This window comes from Gorilla gorilla, chromosome 14 (genome assembly GCF_029281585.2).
Source record: "Gorilla gorilla gorilla isolate KB3781 chromosome 14, NHGRI_mGorGor1-v2.1_pri, whole genome shotgun sequence".
Lineage (NCBI taxonomy): Eukaryota > Metazoa > Chordata > Mammalia > Primates > Hominidae > Gorilla > Gorilla gorilla.
This window is the reverse complement of record NC_073238.2, coordinates 104,259,092-104,278,219: the sequence shown is the minus strand read 5'-3', so window position 1 is coordinate 104,278,219 and position 19,128 is coordinate 104,259,092. Positions and strand designations below refer to the sequence as shown.

The window sequence follows — 19,128 nt, the reverse complement described above, 5'->3', positions numbered from 1 at the left end:
CTTCAAATTTTTCTTCCCTAGAAAACCCTTACTTTGGGTGGGGGATGGGTAGAACTACAAAAGTATTCTTTAGTCTAGTTGAATACCATGCATTTGAAATGAACAGATCTGAATTAATGAGGTCATGAGGTCTAAATGAAATAATACAAGTCTCTCTGTGAATTTAAAACTGGATGAAAAACAGTTGCTAGGCCAATTTTTCCTCTAGACATAATAACCCTAACAAAGGTACTTGAAACTGGGCCTAGATGTTTTTTTAAAAACAGACTTCATTTTTAAGAGCAGTTTTAGGTTCACAGACAAATGAGGTAGAGGGTATAGTTTCCATACATCTCCTGTTCCCACATATGCACAGCCTGCCCCACTGTCAACATCCTGCACCAAAGTGGCATGCTTGTTAGAATCAATTAACCTATATTGACACATCATTATCACCCAAAGTCCATAGTTTACAATAGGGTTAACTTATGGTATTGTACATTCCATAGGCTTAGACAAATGTATAATGACATGCATTCACCATTATAGCATCATATAGGGTACTTTCAATGATTTGAAAATCCTCTCTGCTCCACTGATTTAACAATTTCTGCCTCATAACCACTGAGCTTTTTTTGCTGTCTCTGTAGTTTTGCCTTTTACTGATTGTCATATTGTTTGAATGATATAGTGCAATGTATAGCCATTTCAGATTGGCTTTTTTCAATTACTATCATGCATTTAAGTGTGAACTAAGAAGAGGTGGAAAACCAGACTGCAATGCAATAAGACAGGCATTTATCGCAGTCTTTGAAATTGTAATTCTGGAGGCACATATTTGTCCAAAGATCAAATTGTGTTCCGAAGAGACAGAGGGGAGTAGGAAATTTTAACAGTACACTGAGAGTAATTACACAAGTTGTTTTGAAAGAATTATCACTGGTGGAAGAACCTGGCTTAGTACATGAGTCCATAGTTCCTTGATTGTTGCTATTCAGGAGTTCCAGTGTTGGTGACATTCAGTTGTTTTTCAGGATGCTATGGTTGTTGCAGTTTGGCCCAGTTCAAAGTTTCAAGGCAAACTTCTGTTTTTTTGTTTGTTTGTTTTGTTTTTCTTTTTTGCAAGGTTACAAGCCATGCAGGTAATCCTTCTTAGAATGGCTTCTGAAATCTACTTCAGAACTCGGAACCTGCGTAACGCCATTTTGTACAGCACATTTTACAAAGGTTCCTCCATGTCTTTTCCTGACTTCATAGCTCATGTCTATTTAGCCCTGAATAGTACATTGTCTGGGTGTACTGCAGCTTATTTATCCATTCACTCTTTGAAGGATCTTAGCTGCTTACAAATTTTGACAATTAGGAAAAAGCTGCTATAAACACCATTGTGCAGTGTTTGTGTGCACATATAATTTCAAGTCATATGAGTAAATATCAAGTAGCATGATTGCTGGTCTGCACGGTAAAAGTATATTTAGTTTTGCAAGAAATTACCAAAATGTCTTCCAAAATGGCTGTACCATTTTTTGTTCCCACCAGCAATGAATGAGAGTTCCTATTGTTTCACCTGCTCGCCATCATTTGGTGTTGTCAGAGTTTGAAATTTGGGCCATTATAATGGGTATGTAGTGATATCTTAATATTGTCTTAATTTGCATTTCCCTAATGATGTATGATATTTTATATGTTTATTTGTCAACTTGTACTTTCTTTGGTGAGATATCTGTTTAGATCTTTTGTCTATTTTTTTAAATATCAGGTTGTTCCTTTCTTCTTATTGAGTTTTGAGAGTTTTTGTATATTTTGGATAACAGGCCTTTATCAGATATATCTTTTGCAAATAGTTTCTCTCAGTTTGTCAAGCCTTCATTTTTAAAATAAACAAAATTCCATAAACAAATGTCTAACTCTATAGAAAGCTAATTCTTGCCTGGGTATTGTCTCTATTTCACAATATCTAACTGCATAAACTCCTTAAGTGTTCCCAAACTCTATGTGCATTCTGAGAATACACAATCTTCATTAGGTCAACTACTTTCTGTTTAATAAGCAGTGTTATTGATTAAATATCTTTTTTACTCTGTCCTATGGAAACTCTGGGGGCCCTAAAAGGCTTTGATGTGAGCAGTGGGTTAGGAGAGATCTTTCTCCAAAGGGATATTGGAATTGACACTGGATTAAAGACCCTAAGAGACTAGCTCTTGAATGACCTGGATGGATTATGCTAAATTGAGTAATCACTGTCAAGATATTGCCAAATGTCTACTGCTAAAATTTTCTGAAATTCTTTACTTGTGGGAATGCCAAATGTGTGGCACAAAATTCTCGCTTATTTGGCCCCCAGACCCAAGGCGGGTATTTTAATTGAATAAAGTCATTTTGTCTGAACCAGGATGATGAATTTCTTCAGTTGAGTGCTCTAGGAAGCTGCTAGCAATAGTGAGGACAGCATGACAAAAATAACATTTGTCATTCTCACTTGGCTACTAAAATTATCTCTGCTTTCCTTCGTTAATTAATGTCCTCCACTTTTTCCTTATAAACCTATAAAAACAAAAAGGAGTAGATCCTTGTTTTACATATTTGAATTCTTTTTTCCCCACTTTTAATAACAGGAAAATTTACCACCCTTATAGCATTCATTCATTTCTGAATAAAATACCTAGATTTTACCACCTAACGGGCACTGCTGTAGACAGTGGTATGTGACCATCAACAAGCACACAAAATTTACTACTTTCATGATGCTTACTTTCCAACTGGGGAGAGTGAAGATGAATAAATAGAATATTTAGTATATTAAAGAATAGCAAATGCTAAAAGTAAAATTGAAACGTGAAATGTGGACAGGGAATGTTTTTGAGGGAGGGTGGGGTGTCACACATGTGGGTTGCAATCTTAGGTAGCGTGACCAAAAAATACAACATTGAGAAAATGACTTTGGAGTAAATATCTGGATGAGGAGTTTTGATTTGAAGCAGAAGAAAAACAAGTGCTTAAAGCCCTGCTGTACATAGCCTGAGATATTCAAAGAACAGTGAGGCGTCCAGTTAATTGGAGAAGAGCAAGCAAGAACATAATTTGAGATGCTAGCAGATAGCATTTTGCATTTCCTTCATGCCTTTCTATAATTATTTTATTGAATTATTTTAGTAGCTTTTTAACATAGTAGGTATGAGTACGCCACTTTACACAGGTGAAGACAGAATCAAAATGTGCTATGCTTTATCTAATGTCTAACAACAAGCAAATTGCAGCATTCCCCTGGAGATGTAAATTTTTGGAATACAAATTCATCACAAATTCTGTTACAGTACAAATGCCACTTCATGACTAAAGAAATAACTAACATCTAAAATGAAAACTATCCTGCCATGTAGTGTCCCTGGCACCTAATTCAAAACAGCATGCAGGCCACATCTTCCAAGTAAAATCAGTATTTTAGCAGCTTCCGTCAAGCTGGGCCTCTTATTTGTGGTTTTGTTCATTCATGCCAATGTTCTATTTGATATATATGTCAATGAACTAGAGGAAAATTTTCACTTATGTGCAGTGTATTCTCAAAGATAAATTTTTTAAAAATGGAGTGAATGCTCATCAAATTACAGATTTTTTTTCCTAAGAGAAATTTGAATCACAATTGATCTCAATTACAAAATAAACAGCATTTACACTGTAGATATTATCTTTAGTTTTTGTCTTTTCTTAATACTAATACAAAGCAGATAGTTGAAGTTCTATGAATGTTTCATTTGAACATAACATTTAGCAGCTTTTTACACCATTAATTATTTACAAATTGGTTTCAATTTAATCAAATCTGTAACATTTTTATTTTTCTCCAAAAGAACAAATAATTTTAATTTTTTCTCTCTTTAACAAAGTAGCTAGAAACCATCCTCTAGGATTGCCTATAGGGAATAATCAACCACAGATAAATATATAATTCCCTATTACTAGGAAACTTGGAAATTGCTGTAGTAAAGTTGCCTATTTGAGAAACAACTATAAAAATTCATCAATATCTGAAATCTAGAGGAATTTGCCCTTGTATCTTTTGATTTGGGGTTCATGTTACAAAACCCATGTTGATTTTCTCTGTTCACAAAATGTTAATACATATGGGTAAATTTCCTGGTCATCTGACACAAGTCTTTTCCTGTAAATCATTTTTTAGCAATTGAGTAGGATGACTGCCTCTACCTTTGAGCTGCCACATGGAGCACCCAAAATAAATTTTCCATATACCTTAAAACATATGTTTAAATAAGATCATTTTTTCATTTTAGTTATTTTATATTTTTTAACTCTTATTTTAGATTTGGGGGTACATGTCCAGGTTTGTTGTGTGTAGGTAAACTCATGTCAAGGAGGTTTGTTGTACAGATTATTTCGTCACCCAGGTACTAAGCTTAGTACTCAATAGCTATTTTTCCTGTTCCTCTCCCTCATCCCACCTCCACCCTCAAGGAGGCTCCAGTATCTGTTGTTCCCTTCTTTGTGTTCATGAGCTGTCATGATTTAGCTTCCATTCATAAGTGAGAACATGCACTATTTGTTTTGTTTCTGTATTAGTTTGCTAAAAATAAGGGCCTCCAATTCCATCCATGTTCCCAGAAAATACACAATCTCATTTTTTATGGCTGCATAGTATACCATGGTGCACATGTATCACATTTTCTTCATCCAATCTGTCACTGATGGGCATTGAGATTGATTCTATGTGTTTGCTATTGTGAACAGTGCTGCAGTGAACATACACATACATGTGTCTTTATGGTGAAATGATTTATATTCCTCTGGGTATAAACCCAGTAATAAGATGGCTGGGTTGAATGGTAGTTCTGTTGTTAGCACTTTGAGGAATCGCCACACTGTCTTCCACAATGGATGAACTAATTTACATGCCCACCAACAGTGTATACTTGTTCTCTTTTCTCCACAACATTGCCACTTGCCAGCATATGTTATTTTTTGAGTTTTTACTATTAGCCATTCTGACAGGTGTGAGATGGTATCTCATTGTGGTTTTGATTTGCATTTCTCTAATAATAAGTGATATTCAGCTTCTTTTCATATGATTTTTGGCCGTGTATGTCTTCTTTAGAGAAGTGTCTGTTCATTTCCTCTGCCCATTTTTTAATGTGTTTTCTTCTGTTATTTGTAAATTTAAGTTCCTTATAGATGCTATATTAGAACTTTGTCAGATGTATAGCTGCAAATATTTTCTCCCATACAGTACGTTGTCTGTTTACTCTGTTGATAGTTTCATTTGCTGTGCAGAAGCTCTTAAGTTTAATTAGATCCCATTTGTCAATTTTTGGCTTTTTTTTGCAATTGCTCTTTGGTGTCTTTGTCATAACTCTTTGCCTGTTTCTGTGTCCTGAATGATACTACGTAGGTTGTCTTCTAGCATTTTTATAGTTTTGGGTTTTACATTTAAGTATTAAATCCATCTTGTGTTGATTTTTGTACATGGCGTAAGAAATGGCTTCAGTTTTAATATTCTGCATGTAGCTAGCCAGTTAACCCAACACTATTTATTGAATAAGGAGTCTTTTCCCTGTTTCTTGTATTTGTCAGCTTTGTGGAAGATCAGATGGTTGTAGGTGTGTGGACTTATTTCTAGGCCTCTATTCTGTTCCATTTGTCTATGTGTCTGTTTTTGTACTAGTACCATGCTGTTTTAGTTAGTGTAGCCCTGTGATATAGTTTGAAGTTGGGTAACAAGATGCCGCCAGCTTTGTTCTTTTTTCTTAAGATTGTCTTGGCTATTTGGGCTCTTTTTTTATTCTATATGAATTTTAAAATAGTTTTTTTTTCTGGTACTATGAAGAATATCATTGGTAGTTTGATAGGAATAGCATTGAGTCTATAAACTGCTTTAGGTAGTATGACCATTTTAATGATATGTATAGGATATCTTTCTATCCAGGAGCAAAGAATTTTTTTAAAATTTGTTTGTGTCATCTCTGATTTCCTTAAGCAGTGTTTTACAGTTCTCATTGTAGAGATCTTTCACCCTCCTGGTTAGCTGTATTCCTAAATATTTTATTCTTTTTGTGGCAATTGTGAATGAGATTGAATTCCTGATTTGGCTCTTGGCTTGGTTGTTGTTGCTGTATAGGAATGCTAGCAATTTTTGTATTCTGAGACTTGCTGAAGTTGTTTATCAGCTTAAGAAGATTTTGGGCTCAGACTATGGTGTTTTCTAGATATAGAATCATGTCATCTGCAAACAGGGATAGTTTGACTTCCTCTCTTACTATCTGGATATCCTTTCTTTCTCTTGCCTAAGTGTTCTGGCCAAGACTTCTAATACTATGTTAAATAGGAGTGGTGAGAGATGGCATCCTTGTCTTGTACTGGTTTTCAAGAAGAATGCTTCCAGCTTTTCTCCATTCAGTATGATGTTGGCTGTGGGTCTGTCATAGATGGTTCTGAGATCAATTAAAACATATTACCCAAATATGTTGAAAATCTACCTAGGCTTTTTCCATTGATGGGCAAAAGAAAAAAGATAAAAGGTCTATTTACTTTATGAACTGTAGCAAAATGTAATAGAATATTAAAATTACCCATAAAATTACCCATAAAATACATTATGTGTAAATAGGAAGTGCTTAGGAAATTCACAAAATATACTATCTGAAAACAATTCCACAGCTTAAATATTTTACTTACATATTGAATAATCAGAGAAAGTTTTAGGATATGAGTGCCTAGTGTATCAAATCTAATGTCATTCAATATGTAAAATGCAAAAACTACATCTATCTTATTTTTATTCTTTTGACAAATTTTTGATCCGTGATCATTTGTTAAAATATTTTAAGAACGGCCGGGCGCGGTGGCTCACGCCTGTAATCCCAGCACTTTGGGAGGCCGAGGCGGGCGGATCACGAGGTCAGGAGATCAAGACCATCCTGGCTTACACAGTGAAACCCCGTCTCTACTAAAAAATACAAAAAAAATTAGCCGGGCGTGGTGGCGGGCGCCTGTAGTCCCAGCTACGCGGGAGGCTGAGGCAGGAGAATGGCGTGAACCCGGGAGGTGGAGCTTGCAGTGAGCCGAGATCGCGCCACTGCACTCCAGCCTGGGCGACAGAGCGAGACTCCGTCTCAAAAAAAAAAAAATTTTAAGAACTAGGCACTTTGTCAAGTGATAGAGATTTAGAATATAGGTTAAAATAACAAGTATATAAAATAAGTATCTCATAATTCTACAGAATATTCACATAACTCTTATCTCTCGATTTTGGTGCTTTTATCTACCTGGGGGAGTTTTGCTTTTTCCTTGCCTGGCTTTTTTTGGGGAGGAGGCAGGTGGGACAGAATCTTGATCACTGCAACCTCTGCCTCCTGGGTTTGAGTGATTCTTGTGGCTCAGCCTCCCTAGTAGCTGAGATTAAAAACCTGTGCCACTATACCCAGCTAATTTTTTCTCCTCAAGTGATCTGTGTGCCTTGGCCTCCCAAAATGCTGGAATTACATGCGTGAGCCACTGTGCTCAGTCACATTTTTCTATAACATTTTAAAAGACCTTTCTGGATTGAGTTAGTTCTCATTCCTATGTGTCACTTTAGGAATCTGTGTGCTAGTGCTCAGGATAGTTATCATATTGAAATTGTCTATTCCTTTTTTTGATTAGACCGGTAAATTTTTGCACTTGGTTTATTGTTCACCAATGTGGTCCAGAAGTCAAAAAGAATCTTTAATATACTATAGGTATTTTTTAAATTATATTAATCAAACAACACAAATTAAAAGCTATATTTTGGTAGATATTGTAGAGTAATAGAAATAGTTACAAAAAGCCTTTTATAGATTTGACAGTATAAAATGACACTAGTAATACAACATGTTGCATGATATTTTGCAGCATACAAAAATGCTGATATAAAATGAGGATGTGCTAAGCAAAAATGGGTAGAATTTCTTTGTGGATTTTTGTTTGTTTTTGTTTTGTTTTGTTCTTCTTTTTGAAACAGAATCTTGCTCTGTCACCCAGGCTAGAGTACAGTGGCACCATCTCAGCTCACTGCAACCTCTGCCGCCTGGGTTCAAGCAATTATCCTGCCTCAGGCTCCCAAGTAGCTGGGATTACAGGCATGTTCCACAATGCCCGGCTAATTTTTGTATTTTTAATAGAGACGGTATTTCACCATGTTTGAAAGGCTAGTCTCAAACTCTTTAACTCAGGTGATCTCCCTGCCTCAGCCTCCCAAAGTGCTGGGATTGCAGACATGCAACACTGTGCCCAGCCTGTTTTTAAAATATAATTGAACATTGATATATTTAACACAGAGTTATTGCTTTCTTAATAAAAATAACTTAAAATTGCATGAACACATATTATAAATATCCCTCACACATCTTCCTAATAATAAAAACAAATAATATAAACATTTATTTCATGCAATTATAATTAAATTACATTTATCCCTGATTTAATATTGATTCCTTTAAACATATTATGTAATAATTAAGTTTAAGAATCTCATTACAACATTGCAACAATTAAAAGACTCTTATGTGTAATCTATGTTCCTAGGCCTATAAGTTATCAAAAAAGTAAATGAGAATTTATCATTGTTAAATATGACAATAAGTGGTCAATATGGCAAAATGGCAATTATATGAATGAGGCAATTGAGAATTAGGCGAACTTAAAGGAAACTAAGGAGTATCCTTTAACCAATAATCTCCTTGAAGACAGAAGCTGTACCATGCTCATTCTAATTGTAGTTACAATCATGTTGCCTATCACATTAGAAATAATACATATTTGTTAAAATGATTTATGACATTTTAATTGATTTTCCTAATGATTCAGGTGGTATGTAGTATGAACACACATGATTCCCTGTCTGCTTTTTTTCAGCTGTTTTTGGTATTTGACGTGAGCCTCCTTCCAAAGAATAAAGAAAGAATGGAAACAAATGAAAACATCATGGCCAACATTCAAAAGATACGCCATTACCTAAAGTTGTGTAAGCTAACCGGAAAGAGATCCTGTGCCTGTCCGACTTTATTGTAACACTGCAAATATTAATGCCAGTGTTCAAGAGGACATGGGCAGGAATGGAAACCTACAAAGGTAAAGGGCATAGCACATATTTAGGAATGAAAGGCTACACTTATGTTAAAAAGGTTTCATTGGACTAATTCTATGTTAAACAACTTAGATCCCAAAGTAAAACAGTATACAGAGTAAGAATGTACTAGGGATGCCAGCACAGGTCATCTGGTAATGGTGACAGAAGTACAATTCAATTTATTTGGGTTTATTACATATTAATATTGATGTGCTGCTTTTATGTGTCTGTCTTTTTACTTTCATGTATCTGGTTCTGAAACAATCTGATTTTTAAAACTAACTATAATGTGTGCTGAGCCTGCATGATGAAGGACTGACCCTGAAATGTAGCACATTCTCTAAGATAAGAAGACCATCTGTGAGTCCACTTAAGACATAGCCAAGCTATGTTCTACTAGATTGGAAACAAATGACATTTCTTATGTGAAATATCTACATGAGGTATCATCAATATGCGTTCTTCCTGGTTTTATGTTTTCAGTCCATTGTCCAGGAAGATAATTTATATAGCATTCATAATTGTATCTCCCATAATCTATAGACTTTTAGCTCACTATGTGGGTTCCTTTCATTAGGGTTACATACCCTTGTTCTGAGAACCATGATCCAGGCACTAAAAGCATCCTTGTTTAATAATGCCCAGAATGACTATTTATAAATAATGTTTTTTAGACAGGAAGAGTAAACTGTAAGTATTTGAGGTGAAGGATATGTTCATTAGGATATGTTAATTTTACATTGTATACATATATCATAGCATCACTTTGTACCTCATAAACAATTATAATTTGCCAATATAGAATAAAATAAAAAATAAAAGAAAAATGACAAATCATAATATAATGACAACTATGAATCTTTTATGGATAACAATACAAAAATGTTGAAAGCATCTGAATAAAATTATCATGTAAACTCCCACATTTCTTCACTTTAGTTATTTAAGAACACTTAGGCAATGGCATCTTTTGTATTCTCGTCTGTCATCCTTTTGCTTATTCTTATTCAACTGATATTCTTCAGTAAACCTTGTGCTGCATTTATCCTAGAGCATTCTCATTTGTGTCACTTCCTTAGATTAGATGCTTGCTAAAAAAACCAACGAAGATTCCTAATCTTTGCATAATATCAAGTCAAAGCTTACTTTCTCCACAAAGTCTTCATTGATGAAGCTCCTCAGGAAGTTTGCTTTCCTCCAATACAATTTTCTACTTACCTATAAACTTGTGGCTATCTTCTCTTTCTATTTTCTTGGTACTAATTTTTGTTTTACTGCCTGCTATTGCTGTTTTGCTTTTATTAACTATTTTGCATCTGAATAAAATGATAGAGGGGACATTATTATTTTTATTGGACAAAGGATATTTAAAATTAGGTACCAATTGGGAACACATTTCTCTGTTAACATAAAAATACATACTATTTAACTTCCTCTGTAAAATTCTATTCAATTTACATGAATTTTATTTGAAAAATGTGAGTTATAGTGCTCTATATTAGAAAATAGTAAAAACTCAAATACATTAATTAGGAATTATGTTTTTAAAGAAATGGACTTTTGTGCAATAATGCAATGATACACAGATTATTTCTAACAGTATTCTGCTTTTTTCTGAATTATAAGTTACTTGATTATTACTAATGTAATTGAACTAGTTGGCTTGTGAAAAGAATATGAAAAAGCAAGAAGATTACTAGTTTTTGAGTATCTATAATGTACAAGACATGAGCTAGGTTAATATATATATATGTATTTGATTAATTTTTCCTTAAATTTCTCAAGGTAGGGATTTTTACTACATTTTTAAATGCCATTTTTTGTTTAGACAATGTCCTCTTACAGGACTTCATTTTCCAAGCAATAGCATATGTTAAAGATTAGGTAGAAGAGCGGGTAAATTTACTTAGTTCTCTGTTGCCCCATGGGCACGTGAGCTGAAAACATATTTTTTAATCTACACATTACCTAGCTTCTTTGACTTGAAAGAGTTGAAATAAATATATAACATGAATGTTCATTTTTTTACACTAGTTATAGCTCACTAAATCTTAATAAATGAAGTCTGCTGTCAATGTTAGCAGAATATATACCTCATCTCCTTAAGTCAACATTGCTGGACTATTTCATGAGTTTTGAATACCCAACTTCACATTTGAAACAGCATTAGTCAACAAAAGCATCCACTTATCAAGATACCTTAGGTTTGCAATATATGTTCATTATTTACCTTCCTAAGCACTCAGCTTCTTTCAAAGGCCCTGACAAGCCAAATAAACCAGTTATTCCTCATGCAGGAGAATGTGTGAGCATGGCTTTTGGTTCTTTCAATTGCAAGAGATACGTGGAAGAAAGGATTTCTTGAGAGATTTGTGAGGTGCAGGTTTTATTTGATAATCAGACACCATTTTAACTGAATGGAAAAGAAATGTACAGCACTTTCTATCGTTTATGCAATCTTTTTGCCTTCTTTATCCCAAAATGATCAGTAAAATTAATTGAGGAATTCATAAAGTTAATTAAGAAGTTCATAAAGATGGAATGGCAAAGGCTTTTGACTTCAGTTGTTTTCAATTCTGGAGTAATGAATAATTCTAACGTACTCAGATATTTTTTAACTGGTGATAATTATTAGTATTTATTTGTGTTCTAAAAGTTGGTTTATTTTCACATTTGTTGGTAGGTTTAAAAGGGCCCGCATTTGTCAGTGATCACATTTTACAGGGTGCCGAGGACCAGGCTATATAATTTGGTTTATTGAATGCCAGCAGGACACCATGTAATTTTAGAAGCTCAATGTGCTATTGTTGATGACTATTATGATGATGGTTGATGTATTTTTTATTATCTGTACAACACTAATAATATCTTATTGCTTTAATTTTTCAATGCAACAAAATAAATGTAACAGACAGCCATATGGAATACATTATATTGTGTACAATATGAGCAAAAACATTTCCAAAGTATCTTTTTTTGGAGACGGAGTCTCGCTCTGTCCCCTAGGCTGGAGTGCAGTGGCGCGATCTCAGCTCACTGCAACCTCCACCTCCCGGGTTCACGCCATTCTCCTGCCTCAGCCTCCTGAGTAGCTGGGACTACAGGTGCCCGCCAACACTCCCGGCTAATTTTTTGTATTTTTAGTAGAGATGGGGTTTCACCGTGTTAGCCAGGATGGTCTGGATCTCCTGACCTCGTGACCCGCCCGTCTCGGCCTCCCAAAGTGCTGGGATTACAGGCGCGAGCCACCGTGCCCGGCCTACAAAGTATCTTAAAAATTAAAAATAACAAAATAATACATAGATCTAACAACATACTGAAAAAACAAATATACTCTCCAGGCATGAACTTTATTGTTTTTGCTGTTTTTATTATAGAGTATCTGTCTCTTGGCTTCCTGAGAATCTGTCGTGATTAAATAGTGAATGAAAGAAACTGAATGGTATGTAACTGGCTTTTTCAAATAAAGCTAATTAGAAGTAAAGTAGCCACATAGCAATGGATGAACATTGTAATTAAAAAGAATTGCACAGATAATCTTATGAAAATTGTAGAGATAAGGGTAGATATTTTTTGTTGATGAAATAATAAGCCAGGGCTGAATTTCAGTTTTTGAGTCTCATAAGAGTAATATAATTCTAAACAAAATATTTCTCTTTTAGCCTTTTAAAAGTTATTATGCAAATATACATAGAAATAATATTAAATTATGTATAATTATTAGTAATTTGCTTTATTGAGTAGGTGTACAGAATGATTTTCATCAATTAAAAAAGCATGCAAGGAACTGATTTTTCAAAACAACTAAAATTCTACTCAAGCTAATAGCTTCCATTTAATACCATGAATACCTAGAAATATTTTCTCCTCAGCTTTTTGACTCTGCATGACAGATAACTTTGTCAATTTAACTTTTTCGACACACATTTTCGATATCGTGACACTACTCTCTGAGGGCTAAACTATGTGGAGATAAGTTATTTTAGAATATTTAAAAGATACCTTAAAATCACAATATTGCCTTTTTAAAATAGTTTATTGAAGGCATCTTAAAAATGATAAGGCACTACATTTGCATTGTATTTTAGCCTAAGTATCAGCTTTAGAAAGTTCTTGGGCTAGGAGGCTGATCACCTCACATATCCTGGAAATATTTAATTAGCTCCTCTCCACCACACCCCTAAGGGCAATTCCTTACCATTCTAAATGCACAGATGCAACTTGGAAATGCACAAGAAGAAAAGATAGGGCATAAAGGCTTCTGTGCTGGGCACCTCTAACATGAGGATCTCAAGTGCCAAGGGCCTAGTTTTGATCATATGGGAAGAAATAGAAGAGAGTAAGTGTATTTCATCTCTAGACACCTCTTGCTCACTGTTGCCGGGAAATGTTACAGACTTTGCATCATTTGTCTGTATGTGTCATTTCATTCATTTTAAAACTCCCTTTAACAGATCTAATTTTTTTCATTGAGAGGTAAAAAGTGGATATATTTTCAGTGTACTTATCTGATTTTTTAAAACGTGTAAACATGACTATCAATAATGTAGTAAACATTGACTCTTTTCTTCTTATTCATATACCTAATATTTCCTAGTAATGTTCTAGTTCAGTTTTTAACTTTTTCTCTTATTATTTTATTTGTCTTTTGTTGATACTTTATACTTTCATATTACTTTATCTATTAAAATATATTTAAAATTTATTTATTCATTTAAAAATCGTATTATATAATTTAAGCACAATATAATATTTAACAAAGTAATAAAATTGATTCATAATAATTATCTTATCAAATTTAAAGAAAGAGGCTATATATAAGAAAACAGTATACATTCTATATGAGAAAGGCAGGGCTTGCTCTTGCTCAAGGCCTGTTTCTAGGCCATGAGACATCTTTCTATAAATTAGAAAAATGGTTCTTTTAATGGATGGATCCAGCTCTGCAACTAGAAATCTTAATGAATAGACAGCGCTTTATGTGCAGGAAAATGGTACTGGATGCATGACTTGAAGTACAGCACACAGGCTTCATTCCATCTCCTTTACTCCCCTTGGTCAGGAACCTCTGTGTAATGCAAAATTCATACATATATATGATCATATTGCTTGTAGCACTCCTTCTAACCTCTCTATAGCACAAAATTAGTTTAATTTAAAAGTAAAAGTTAGAAATAATGTCACAAAATTACTTCAACTGCAAGACATATTAGTTTGTCAGGCCAAAATTTCTACCCATATCCAACTATCCAACTATACCTACTAATTCCTGCAACTTGCCTTTGCAAATGCAAAATAACTATGCTTCTTTCCATGGCAACCCCTCTGAACTGAAACAACAATCTCTTTATATCTCATTTACTAAATGTCCTTTAAAATATGTAGAAGCACTTAAGCTTTCTGTAAAAACCTTAGCACAAAACGAAATAGAAAGTAGAACGTGTTCACGAACTTACTTCTCGTTATCAGCCCGAATTTAGTCTATGGAAGCCAACAGGTATTTGAACTTTCTTAGTGCAACTCTCAGAGAAACAACACAAGAGTGTGACATAATGGGCACTAGAATCACATTTCCAACAATTTTGTAAGTTTCCTATTCTCCTGGGTACGTCCTCTTAAACAAACAAAAAGTATTTAATTCACTTCCATCCAAACAAATTAAGAAAACAAGTTTCCTCTGGACTTTGCCTCATTTTGTTCTACAAATCTCTTCCAAAATTAAAACCTCTTATGACAGATATATACCCCCTTATTTTACATGGTATTACTCTTGGAATTCTATCTATAACCCTCATGATAGATGTATTACATTCCTCTCAAACTACTTGCATTTCCCTCAACTTTTGATGTTATCTCAATGAATTCTTTTCTTGCTATTCTAGGAATTTTCTGTACCATTGTGCCCAGAATTGGTTCCTTCCCGTGGGTTCTTTGTCTCGCTGACTTCAAGAATGAAGCTGTGGATCCTCGTGGTGAGTGTTACAGTTCTTAGAGATGGTGTGTCTGGAGTTTGTTCCTTCAGACGTTCAGATGTGTCCAGAGTTCCTTCCTTCGGGTGAGTTCATGGTCTTGCTGACTTCAGGAATGAAACCACAGACCTTCACAGTGAGTGTTACAGCTCTTAAAGGTGGCATGTCTGAAGTTGTTTGTTGCCCCCCTGGGTGGGTTCGTGGTCTGACTGACTTCAGGAGTGAAGCCGCATACCTTCACAGTGAGTGTTACAGCTCATAAAGGTAGTACAGATCCAAAGAGGGAGCAAGATGTACTGTGAAGAGTGAAAGAATAAAGCTTCCACAGCATGGAAGGGGACCAGAGTGGGTTGCCACTCCTGGCTCTGGTGGCCAGCTTTTATTCCCTTATTTGGCCCTGCCCACATCCTGCTTATTGGTCCATTTTACAGAGTGCTGATTGGTCCATTTCACAGAGTGCTGATTGGTTCATTTTACAGAGTGCTGATTGTTGCCTTTACAATCCTTTAGCTAGACACAGAGCACTGATTGGTGTGTTTTTACAGAGTGCTGACTGCTGTGTTTACAATCCTCTAGCTAGACAGAAAAGTTCTGGAAGTCCCCACTCGACCCAGGAAGTCCAGCTGGCTTCACCTCTCACCATTTCTCATTTCTCCATTGAAATATTTCAAAATGTCCTGTCCTGTAGCTGCCTGTGAGGTTGTAAGCATCAATTCAATAACATTTATAAAGAACTTACAATGTAGAGGCCTTATGCCAAAGTGTCTTTCATATTTAACAACCCAGGCAACAACAGCAACATCATCAAGAATAAATATTATCGTTTACTCTTAATCCTTTCTAGGTAATGCCCCACTTCTTTTGATCAAGCCTGACATATAGAAAAAAAAAAGTGACTCTCTTAAATTCCAATTCTTTTCTGCTCTCAGTGCTATATGTACAACCCAGCTAATCTCCGAAGTTTATATCCAAAGATCACATTTCATTCTTTGCTTCGATCACTTAGAATTTTGATAATAAAATTCTCTTATGAAATGCTTTTCTTTGTTGCCATGACACTAGTCTCTCTCTGAGTCTTCTTTATATGATGAAACTTTACTACCCATGATCCAACAGACTAATTTTCCTTTACTTACGTTTAAATCATTTTTGCACTAGGTTATTTCTTAAACCCTCTTGCCTCTTCATATTCATGTTCTCTTCTTGTGTACTCCAAAAAGAATGTCAGTAATCATGAGCACAGAGAAAACCCTGTTTTCTCTCTTTGCACATTTCAAAAAGAGTAAGAACGATCAGGCATGCTATAGTAATTTTGTGTTTATTGGTTAATATTTGAAGTGTTTAATAAGAATTATTTAAAATGGTTACTCCCATTGGTATGTCTTTATGGTTATCTATAGGAATTATACTAACCATGAAGGTTTTATACAAGGATACAATTCTCTACTTTTTAATGAGTTCTTGTCTTTCATAACAGTTGTATTGGCAGTGATTAATTTTAGTTTATTTCCTGTATTAAATATAGATTGTGCATTTCAAAAGAGAAATGCTTAGTATCTCAAATGTTGGCCACTCACCCTTAGGTACTCATTTATTTTCTACTTCTGCATGCAGATTACTGAATTGGCTAATTACTTCAAAGCACTGTGTCAAGAATTCATTTCTGTTAAATGCTGATAATGTCTGAGTAGCAATAAGCGTTTATCTACAAGATGTTTTTGTAGAATCAAAATGCCCTATATGTGTCATTTCATAACAAATAAAAGAAAAAAATTAAAATCCCAAAGCTCTTAGTGATAGTATAAGTTCCTCTGTCTACAGTGGCCTTGATTATGACAGCATGGATTAACAATCACCAAAGCCAGATATAAATTGTAATTGATGAAATAAAGACAGCTGGTTCATGAATATAAGAACATAAGAGTTGGGCATTGACTGATTGGAATGACATTTTTTGGATTAAAAAATTTATAAAATTTTTATTTTTTCTTTGCTTCAGATAACAGAGAAAAACATTGTTTTCTGAAAAACAATTCTGCAAAAACATTGACATTAACAAAAAACACACCCGCTTGGAAAAGAGGATAACATGTTGGTCAATGGTTAAATTATATTTACTTTGATATGTCTCTACAGGTTAAATCAATACCTGTATGAAGCTTGAAGTTCACATTTATTATGGAGGGCACTTGTAAAAGTGTATTTGAAGCCTGTAAGAGCCAGAAGGACTCAGTCATATGCTGCCTTCTGTGCCTGATGTTTTCTTTTGAACTAGGGAGAGACGTGAACATACAGTCTGTTATTGTAGTTTATGCACAAAGAGTCAAATAAGAAAGATGTGGGTGTCTGTATAAGAAAAGGTTTAGAAAACTTGGCATATTTTCTATGAATGTTAAGAACTTGTATTATTGTAATTCTGTAAGTCTAAATGCAATTGAAGGAAACAAACATCTCTATGTATAATGAGATTAACTGAAACATAATTGAACAAAACTGGAAATAAAGAAAAATCTATCAAATAATTAAGAAATAATGCTATTTTCTTCTAATGAAGTCATAATGTTCTCTCATTTTTAAATTCAGAAAGTAGTAACTCCAATATAAAGCACCTATAGCAGCAATCTCAGGCACTTCATTACCTGACATAATACCTTACACTATAAAACTGTTGACATCTAAAAATATGCAACCAGTTAAATCTGCATCCTTATTTACTTTAAGACAGTATTAAAATCATGACATTGAAAAGAATAATAATATGATATGATATGACATAATGTGATGTGATATGACATACATAATATAAAATAATACAATATATCATATCTTACTCCACATTTTGGGTTACTTGCAGAATGCTAGTATTGAACTTGGGTTGAATTCTTTGGAGCAGAATGATATGGCTCAGAAAGAAAGGGAGTTAAACTGAATCCAGCGACAATCTCAGGCATTCCAGGATGAGATATTATATGATTAAAAATACAGAATTTGCCGAGGCGGGTGGATCACGAGGTCAGGAGATTGAGATCATGCTGGCTAACACGGTGAAACCCTGTCTCTACCAAAAATAAAAATAAAAAATTTAGCCGGGTGTGGTGGCACGTGCCTGTAGTCCCAGCTACTTGGGAGGCTGAGGCAGGAGAATTGCTTTAACCTGGGAGGCAGAGGTTGCAGTGAGCTGAGATCATGCCACTGCACTCTAGCCTGGGCGACAGAGTGAGACTCCATCTCAGAAAACAGAAAACAAAAACAAAACCCAGAATTTATGACAAGAGTAATTAAACACATATAAAATCATACATATCACTGTGTTGATGCATACTGTTCTGAAATTCTCTGTACTTGATTAAAAAAAAAAAAAAAAACCAAATGCACATAGTGTAACTTCCATACACGAAGCCTCTTTTCTTCATCCTCATGGCATCCATTATGGTACTTTCTGCTGAACCTAAACAGCTCATGTCCTTGTTAAAAGAAAGTTTCTAGTGGAGAGTACACAGGATATCTACTAACTAAGGCAGGACACTATGTTTGATGTCTAGATAGAGACAAAAATACACATAGAGGGAGGTAGGAGTTTATAGACAAAAAAGTAGAGTATTTGGTATTATATGAATCTAAATATTAATTTGGGTCTACCAGTTACTTATTTTACGCTTTCTTCATCTGTAATATTGGGATAATACTACTTGACTTTTAAAATATTAAGCACAGTGCTTTGCATGTGGTAGGGATTTAACATTTTAAAATGCTTACATTAAGATAGTATTTTAGTCAAAGCTGTGTCTTTGAAATAGCTAAGCATCCTGTCATAGGTTACTGATATAAGTCAGGCATACTGTGAAATGCTTCTGGAAGGAGTTTCAGGTTTGTAAGACTGAGGATTCCATCTTTTAAATTTACTACCCCCAGCAAGAGTCATAGAAAGGAACATATCTATATTCTTTTGTATTTTGGCAATTATTGCATTCATGGCAAGTATCTAAATATTTATTCAATAAGAAAGAGATCCATCTTTTCTTAGAAAACATGTCAAAAGGAGATGCTGTTGGCCCTGATCTTGGATCTACATATTCCTGCAAA

General features: G+C 34.5%; 1 long non-coding RNA gene across 1 annotated transcript; it reads left to right on the top strand.

Annotated features, from left to right (window-relative positions):
- Positions 1–1,518: 1,518 nt before the first annotated feature.
- Positions 1,519–17,464, top strand: LOC109029342 (uncharacterized). Its single transcript, XR_002008401.1, has 4 exons — positions 1,519–1,600; positions 12,454–12,518; positions 14,959–15,048; positions 17,045–17,464. It is a non-coding gene; the product is annotated as an uncharacterized lncRNA (long non-coding RNA).
- The last annotated feature ends 1,664 nt before the right edge of the window (positions 17,465–19,128 follow it).